The sequence below is a fragment of the Acinonyx jubatus genome, chromosome D3 (genome assembly GCF_027475565.1).
Source record: "Acinonyx jubatus isolate Ajub_Pintada_27869175 chromosome D3, VMU_Ajub_asm_v1.0, whole genome shotgun sequence".
Classification (NCBI taxonomy): domain Eukaryota; kingdom Metazoa; phylum Chordata; class Mammalia; order Carnivora; family Felidae; genus Acinonyx; species Acinonyx jubatus.
Window position 1 is genome coordinate 62107152 of NC_069392.1, and position 9016 is coordinate 62116167.

A 9016-nucleotide genomic window follows, 5' to 3' on the forward strand; every position below is an offset into this window, starting at 1 on the left:
GACATTTTGACAATATTTATTCTTCCAACCCATGAGCATGGAATGTTTTTCCATTTCTTTGTATCTTCTTCAATTTCCTTCATAAGCTTTCTATAGTTTTCAGTATACAGATCTTTCACATCTTTGGTTAGATTTATTCCTAGGTATTTTATGCTTCTTGGTGCAATTGTGAATGGGATTAGTTTCTTTATTTGTCTTTCTGTTGTTTCATTATTAGTGTATAAGAATGCAACTGATTTCTGTACATTGATTTTGTATCCTGTGACTTTGTTGAATTCATGTATCAGTTCTAGCAGACTTTTGGTGGAGTCTGTCGGGTTTTCCATGTCTAATATCATGTCATCTGCAAAAAGTGAAAGCTTGACTTCATCTTTGCCAATTTTGATGCCTTTGATTTCCTTTTGTTGTCTGATTTCTGATGCTAACACTTCCAACACTATGTTCAACAACAGCGGTGAGAGTGGACATCCCTGTCGTGTTCCTGGTCTCAGGGAAAAAGCTCTCAGTTTTTCCCCATTGAGGATGATGTTAGCTGTGGGCTTTTCATAAATGGCTTTTATGATCTTTCAGTATGTTCCTTCTATCCCAGCTTTCTCGAGGGTTTTTATTAAGAAAGGATGCTGAATTTTGTCAAATGCTTTTTCTGCATCAATTGAAGGAGGGGCCTCATTATTGATCTGACTTCTGTCACCAACTTACTAACCGTGTGAAAGTGGACAAATCTCACCTCTGAGAGCTTTAGTTTCTCATCTGCAAAACAAAAACCTAACATGTTTGGTATTTGTGAAGTTCAAATGAGATGATATAAACTCAGTGCCTGGGAACACTCATTCATGGTATAAAATTGGAATATTAGAAAGTTCACTCATCACACACCAAGCAGGAAAGAGAAAAATGGCCTGAGAGTCTTGGTCATTTCGGTCCCCTGCAAGGTGAACACTGAATTGAAGCAGGGACAGACAGGTCAGTGAGAGAGGTGCAGTTTGTACAAAATCATAGAAGAAACAGCACTTAATGCTTGAGGCCATTGCTTTGTCTAGTGTGCGCTATGTAGGAGGGTATGTGCATGTTGTAGGGGGTGGCAGAAGAGAAATCAGGAAACATAGTCTGGAAGTATATGGATGACTTTGTTTGTTTGTTTATGTAATTCTGAGAAGTTTGGACTTACCAGGCAAGTCACATGAAACCAGAGATAGTTTTTAAGCAGAGGCCTAATATGAACAATTGTGTGGTTTACAAAACTTGCAAAGCTGTCTCTAAAGGTCGTGTGAAGAGTGGATTACAATGAGAATAAGCTAAAAACCATTAACATGGCTTGGGTGGCTGTTTTAGTCATCCAGCAGAGAGTAGATAATAATTCAAACTAGATGAACTGGGTCCATGGCTGACAACCTGGGGGAACCAAACTGGTTGACATGTTTTCCTTGGATCCCTGGTTATACCAGGAACTTAATAGTATCACTGCCTGAGATATAGGATAGAGAAAGAGTGGGCAGGGCTGAAGTAAAGGAGAAAGATGTGAATAATGTGTCAAATTCTGATTGTATTAAATTTAAGGTACTTTTGGAATATCCGGTTAGATATATAAGGAGAATAGTTTCAAATGATAGGTTTGGAGTTCAGGGGAAAAGCATAGGCTTAGAGACATAGATTATAGATTAAGAAATCTTTAGCTTATTAGTGGTAAATGAAAACACAGCAAGAGATGAGATTCCCTATGGAGTGCTTGCTATAAAGTTGAAAGAATAAAGGGTGTCTTTATTAATGGACTATAATAGACCAAGATAACAACTGCTGAGTACTCTGTGCAAGGTACTTGGATAAGAAATCTTTGGTCATTTTCTTATTGAATCTGCACAATAATGCTATGAGGCCTCTGTCAATATTGCCAAGAGGATAAAAAAGAAATATACGGAGACGTAGCAAAGTCACCAGAAGAATAGAATCCAAGCAAGGAGAGCCTTCCTGAAGCAAGAGGTGCTAAACCGTGGTTGGTCACATAAGCATAGAAGTGACAATATGTCACTCCATTTAGGAAATGAGAGCTGATTTGTGAATAAAGCAATCTTGGTAGAAAAGTAAGCATGGAAGTGAGATAGTAAAAGATGAAGAAATGAGTAGGAGTTAAGAAATTAAGCACAGATGATATACTTTTCATTTCAAAAATTTGATAGTGACAGAAAAGAATGTGATAAGATCATATGTTGTCCTTGTTGAAGATATGACTTGGAATGGCTATAGAATTGACAGGAAATCATTACTAAAATATAGTGGGCACAATATTTGTACATATCAATTAATGTCCTTATCATTATGCATATTTAAAAATAGCTTGTCAAAGATGCTACAAGTAGGGAACAGGACATACTGAGACTTGATCTTAATTTTGACAATGAATACTTACTGATCGTTCACCTTTATTTTTTAAATACACATTTTTTTCTAGTCTTGTAAATTTTTTAACATAACATTTTATTACAGGTCTGTGATAGATGTTGACTTTTGTGTGTTAGTTATATTGCTTGGTTTTGCTTTCAGCTAAAAACTTTCTCTTTTTATAACCTATTATAAATGTTCCCTCACTTAACTCAAGACAATCATTCTTGTCCTATTATCTTTTGTGACTATAAATAATTTGCTTTGTTTATTTTGTTACCTTGATGATATTTATAGATCATGTCACAGAGATCTTCCCTTGGAGACCTCTCTTTTGTAGACTGTGTAAATTTAGTCCCTTATGTCTAAACTCATATGTCTTGTCCCCTAATCCTGGGATATATTTTGTTGACCTTCTGAATTTTTTTCTCAACTCACCTCTATAGCTTGCCAGTATTGCAAAAAGAAATTATGATAGAAAGTGAATAATTTGAAGTAATATCTAGCTTCTCTAACATTCTAACTAAAATAATTATGAAGATGTAGAAAATAGAAAACCAGGGGCGCCTGGGTGTCTCACTCGGTTAAGCGTCCAACGTCGCTTCAGGTCATGATCTTGTGGTACTTGAGTTCAAGCCCTGCATCAGGCTCTGTGCTCACAGCTGAGAGCCTGGAGGCTGCTTCAGATTCTGTGTTTCCCTTTCTCTGCTTCTCTCCCACTAGTGCTCTGTCTCTCTCTCTCTCTCAAAAATAAATAAACATTTTTTTAAAAAGTTAAAAAAAAAAGAAAATAGAAAAGCAAGTACTCTGAAGACAAAGTCAGGGAACAATGAGGCTAACTAGAGAAAACAATAGCATTTTACTGGACTTGGCTTGATGAAATCAATCAGTCTGTGGTCCAAAAAATTAATAGGGAAATTTGTGAAATTTATACTCTCTTTGCATCCACCCCCAGCTTAGAGATGAAGGTTTGCACCAAACATGAAACGAGACATGGGTTATTCCACTTTCCGAATGCTGATTTTTGAAATGGTCAGAAGCCCACTTTCCTACCACCTTTCAAGAAAATATATTCATAACTGCAACTCACAGAAAGTGGCAGTGTGTCAGGTACATGAGAGAGGTATGGATATTTAAGTATTGTGCCCTGGAAAGTAAATTTCAACAAAACTAGATAAATGAATGGCCCTAGAAGGAAGGCATGCTAGATATTGTCGATTATCTAAGTACTCCTGTTCAGGAAAATGAGAGTGAGGACAACTAGTCTGGTCCAACAGGTTTAGACAGATCCACACATCTAAGGATGGATGAGTAACCAAAAAGGGATTTTCTGAAAATTATTAGCACCATAAAAAAGTTATCCTGATGATAAAGAGAAAACTAAGACCTCTAGAAATCTTAAAATTCTTTAATTTTTGCTTGAAATGAATATTTACAAATTTTTAAGAGTATGCCAGAATATGGCCTCTTTAGAAAAGGAGAAAGCTCTAAAATGAGAAGAGTCTCTACACAAAAATAGAATGCTATCCAAACAGAAGGAACTCAGAGCAGAGCAGAGATACAACTTATCAACCATAAAGTAATGAATGTTACTATAGTATCAGATACTAGTTTTGGCACATAGTAGGTTCTCATTAAATATCAGTTCCTATATGCTATGACAATAGGCTGATGAAAAATAGTAACAATAGAAAATATTATTAAAAATGTAAAGAAACTTCTATTTCAATAAAGGAGTTTAAGCCCAAACCAAAGGTGGTAAAATTAGACTTGAAATTATTAAAACTTCAATCAGTAAAGTGGAGGAGAAACTTAAGAACTCTTCCCAGGATGCAGAGGAAAGAAAGTTGATAACAATGATGATAGAAATAATAGAGGTGGAGGATATTGGACTATCATTGACTCATTCTTCTCCTCGTTCCTTTTAGAGTAGGAATGATGAGTGCACTAGGCATAGTGCTGGATTTGATGCAAAGCACCAGTTAAACCGTAAGATCCAAAGCCAACTGCTGTAGGAGCAAGTGTAGGGCAGGGAGGAAGTAGAATTTTTTTTCTCCACTGAACTGATATGTGTGTTTCTTAGGCAAGAAATACAAAGAAAAACATCTTGGAAAGATATCAAAACAGAAGCTAAAAGAAGATACTCTGAGGAGGATGTCCAATATCACACCAATGTGGAAACAATGAAATTCCAGCAAAAACAAAAGAACCCAAATCACACACTGTGGGATCCAGCCAAGAGAAATTTCCTGGACTGATGAATCAATCCATACTTAATTAAGTGCCTTCATGTGTTATATGGGAAATAGCTCATCCAGGAGTGAACTTTGTTTAGAGAAGATCTGATTTCCAGAAAATATAAGTTAATTATTTAAATCCAAATAATTAATTCATGTGTCAGGTTTTCAGCCCCCATAAGAGGTCTTATTTTGTTACTGAGCACAGTTCATTAAGATGCATAAGAAAGAGTATGTTGGTCTACATGAAGGTGGATGGCCAGGAAGAAACCTAAAAAATGAAATGGAAGTCAGTGGAGAACAAGGCTTCAACCATGTACCTTATGTCAAATTAGGAGCCCCTGTCTGTGATCAGGAGAGTTCCAGGAGCCAAAGAAATTTGCCACTGCCTTAAGCAGCACTTGGATCACATTAGTTCTGCATTTATCAAGCAGAATTCTGGTTTAAATTTGCCCTTTGAAGAAGATAATATGAAGCCTGAATTCCAGAAAGACTTTGTCAGTCACCTAGACCTACTTCTTCATCCTTCATCCTTCATATCCCAGAGTGAAAGATGCATTCACCCAGCTTTGGTTTGATACTTCACAGACTGAGAGCTCAGGATGAACTAATTCGGTGTTTAATCATTGTGATTATTACAAATAATTGATTTATGTTGAGATGAAGTCTTTCTTGTATTATCTTCTGGTTATCTTAATTCTGTCTTCAGAAGCAAGGTAGAAATAGTCTGGTCCCGCTTTGATGAGAAAGCCCCTTGCATCATTTAGTACAATGATTCTATCTTCCTTTTTTTTTCATTCCAGGTACAAAATTTCCATAACAGTTTTGTGCCACAGATTAAGACTTTTTAGTATTCTTAATCACCCTCATATAAAGGTCCGCTTCTAAATTCTTCCTATTGCTATAGCTGTGAAAATTCATAATATCTGCCTGTCCACCCAGTCAGCTAATTCAAACTCCTCACAGTGAGATGGGAGAAAACTGATGCAATTATAGTATTCAAAAAACATCCTGCACAGTTCCATGTGGCCCCAAAACCCATCTGAAGCAATTATTGGGTTTAATTGCTGTGCCATATATATATATATATATATATATATATATATATATATATGAACAGTTTCCATTTTTTTTCCAAAAGTGGATTTGTGCTTGGATACAGAAATGCCTCGACCAAATTCCAGGACAGCAGAAGCCATGAAATATTCATGAGGTGTGCATTTCTCCTTGCTTGCTGATGCACTTACTGCCTCTCATAAACACCCCAAAATAGACCAAGAATGTAAAGTGTAGTGGATTTTGGTGGTTAATCTCAATCTCCAATGGGAGAAGACATTGGCAACTTCAAGGAAATAATGTGGACTAAATGTTAGACAAATTAAAAAGTAAGACAAAGTCCTTATTGAGATTGGTAGGTATTGATTCATTGTGAGACTAAGTACACACATTAAGCCTCTTAAAGCATCAAAAACGCTGCTGAGGTATTATTGGGTTTGCAGAAGAAAGATTAGGATACCTGATGAAAAAAATTACTATTCATTAAGAATTACAGCCTTCAGTTCTCTGCAGGCTGTGAACGGAAGGAAGTTGGCTAAGGACTGAGGCAGAAATATCATTAGTTATCTGTTAGATGCTTGAAGTAGAAAGTAAGAGTCTCCCAAACTGAAACCCAGTTGGGCTTTCTACATAGAGTAGCACTAGGAAACTTAGATTTTCAAATAAGAAAAGGATCAGTTGAAAATAACTTATCCAAGTCATTCTTAGCCATGAACAAGTTTAACAGAAATTGTCTTACGAATTTACTTTGAGGACTCTACAATGAATAATTTAAAAAAATAGTCTCAGAGCTGCAAAAGTGCTGAGAGTTTGTCCCAGCAAAATTTGCCAACTAATTAGGGACTCCCACAGATGGTCCTGCTGTGTCTTCTTGAGTCCTCTCAGTGACAGACAGCAAACCAGTCTTCAGCATGAATCTAAGGTGCCAGTAATGGCTCAGTTAGGGACCCAGCACCAGAGGACATTATTTAAATCTCAGCTTTGACATGTACTCCAAGGATGAAGCAAGATGCTTTACATTTCCATTATAGATAAAATAGAAACAAATCAAAAAAATTAAAATTAGGAATAACGTCCATCATAGACTATACAAATATTACTTGGGTTTTGTTTATTCCAAAATGTAAAACAAACTTATGGCATATGGTTCTTTCATAATTAATTTGTTGATAGTGGTTTCTTTGTCATTTCTTCCTACTTGCTTGAGTTTTACAGTGTGCAGCGTCAGAGTGCAAATATAATCCTTATCAAAAATAAATATTCAAATGTTTGGAAGAAGTTACTTTCTCCAGCATGGATTTGTCTTTTTGGAGGAAAGTACCCTCAGTTACTATGAGGATTTCTCTTTTGACACACACTCCATTGTACTGTCTACCTTCCTCTGAGCATATCATACCTGGTTTCTCAGTGCTGCCTACCATACTGGGCTAGAAGTGAGCATAACACTTCCTGTATCACGGAGAGCTCCTGGATTTGGTGGGATGACTCAGAACCAGAATTGTATGCTTTTGTTTAGGCATCTTTTAGCCTAGTTATCTGTGCATTTGTTAAAATAGTTTTTGTTTGATTTTTGCATATGAATGTTCATTCAAATCCTCTTCCCTTTACTGTGTATTTTGTGACTGTTACTTCACTAAATTGATGGTCAAACTTTTAAGACTGGAGATTGCTCCTTTGAAACCCTAATGTTACCTGGCATAGTTCTGGGCTCACAGTAGGTCCTCAGAGAGATTATATGTTAAATTGAGTCTAATTAAACTGTACTTGAAACTTCAACAGACAGCAGCAGCCTAGCTAATATCCCAGAAGCCTCCTAAAGGAATATTCTTTAAATATTCTTCTCACACAGGGTAAGAAAATTAGAATCTCAGGAAAGAAAAAAAAAGGAAGCTGGCAAAGACCACCTGCCTCCAATGCAATTAACCTATGTTCACTAAAAGGCTTCATTGTGAATATTCAGTGTCCATATGTAAGCCATACAAGAGCATTGCCATTGCATCATGTCAAGACTTAGGACAGGCTAGCTTCTTTTAAAAAATGGGTACACCTTGATCAGAACTTGCTAATACTAATATGTTAGTAAATGATAATTCCCTAATCACTAGGTTCTTCTGAAACCAATACTATACTGTATGTTAACTAACTTGAATTTAAATAAATTTTCTTAAAAAATCCACTTGGCATCCCCATCTTTGCTTCCCTGAATAGCATCCCAGTCTCCCAGTACCTTTAATTATTTCCAGATCATCAAACATGTGATTGAGAGACCATAGGGAATGGCAAGAAGGGGAAATGGAATTCAAAGCTAAAGGCTTGGAGCATTTCCTAACTGAAGGTCAACCCGAAAACTATTGAGCATCTGGGAATGAAGATATAAGTCAGAAGCAAGCACGGATTTTACTTGCAAAGGCAGTCTGTCTTCTCAGAGTGCTGCACAAGGCACTGCATAGGGTGGAGGTGCTGAGCCTTTCCCCAGCCCCCTGCCACTGTGGTGGGGGCTGTTTCTCGGAAGTAACAGTGGACTCACTGTGCTTCTGCCACTCAGCCTGCTCTTCTGTATCCTGGCCCATCCTTTCCACAAATGATAGGGTTTTTGCTCTATCCTCTCATGTGTGTGTGTGTCACATGAATTATAGCCCTCATTCCTATATTTTTCCCTCTTTTATTTTCCTCTTAGCATTCTTAAGTTGATGTATTCCAAATTATGAGCATTTTCTTTCCTTTTTTTCTCTTCTTTCTTTTTCCTTTCTTCTTCATCTTTTTTTTTAAAGCCATTTTAGGAAAATATCCAACTTTTGTGTGACAGACATTCTGACATTTTTCTCAGATCAGAGAAGTATTTTTAGACAGTTGAAGACTTCGTTGTCACATCCCTTAGATTTGGAGGGGCATCCCAGAGAGGGAGGTTTGCACAGGTCAGCTATAGGAAATCCAAGAAATGAGCCAGCTGCCCCTGGCATCAGCAGGGGGAGGATTTCCCCCTCAGTGGAGCGTCAAGCTGCCTTTGCAGCTGAGGGAACATGGGGCTTTCTAAGGCAAAAGGTCAGGTTGGATTCTCTGGATTGTGATTTTGAGATTAATAAGCCCCCCAGGGAGCTCCACTGGAGAGGATTTTAGAGATATGAATGTTTTCAAATAGAGCAACCAGGCCTCTTTGAGCAAGGTGTCTCCGCACCAAGCTGTCTGTAAGAAAATAGCCTGTCACTGCCAGCTCGTGGCACATGCTTTGGGGGAAGATTCAGCACTAGAAAATGTTTACATTTTGCTTTGAATATAGTTGATTTTCATGAAATCACCAAAATTTGCATGCAGCTTCTGCTAGACCTGTACTTATAAATGGACAGAAA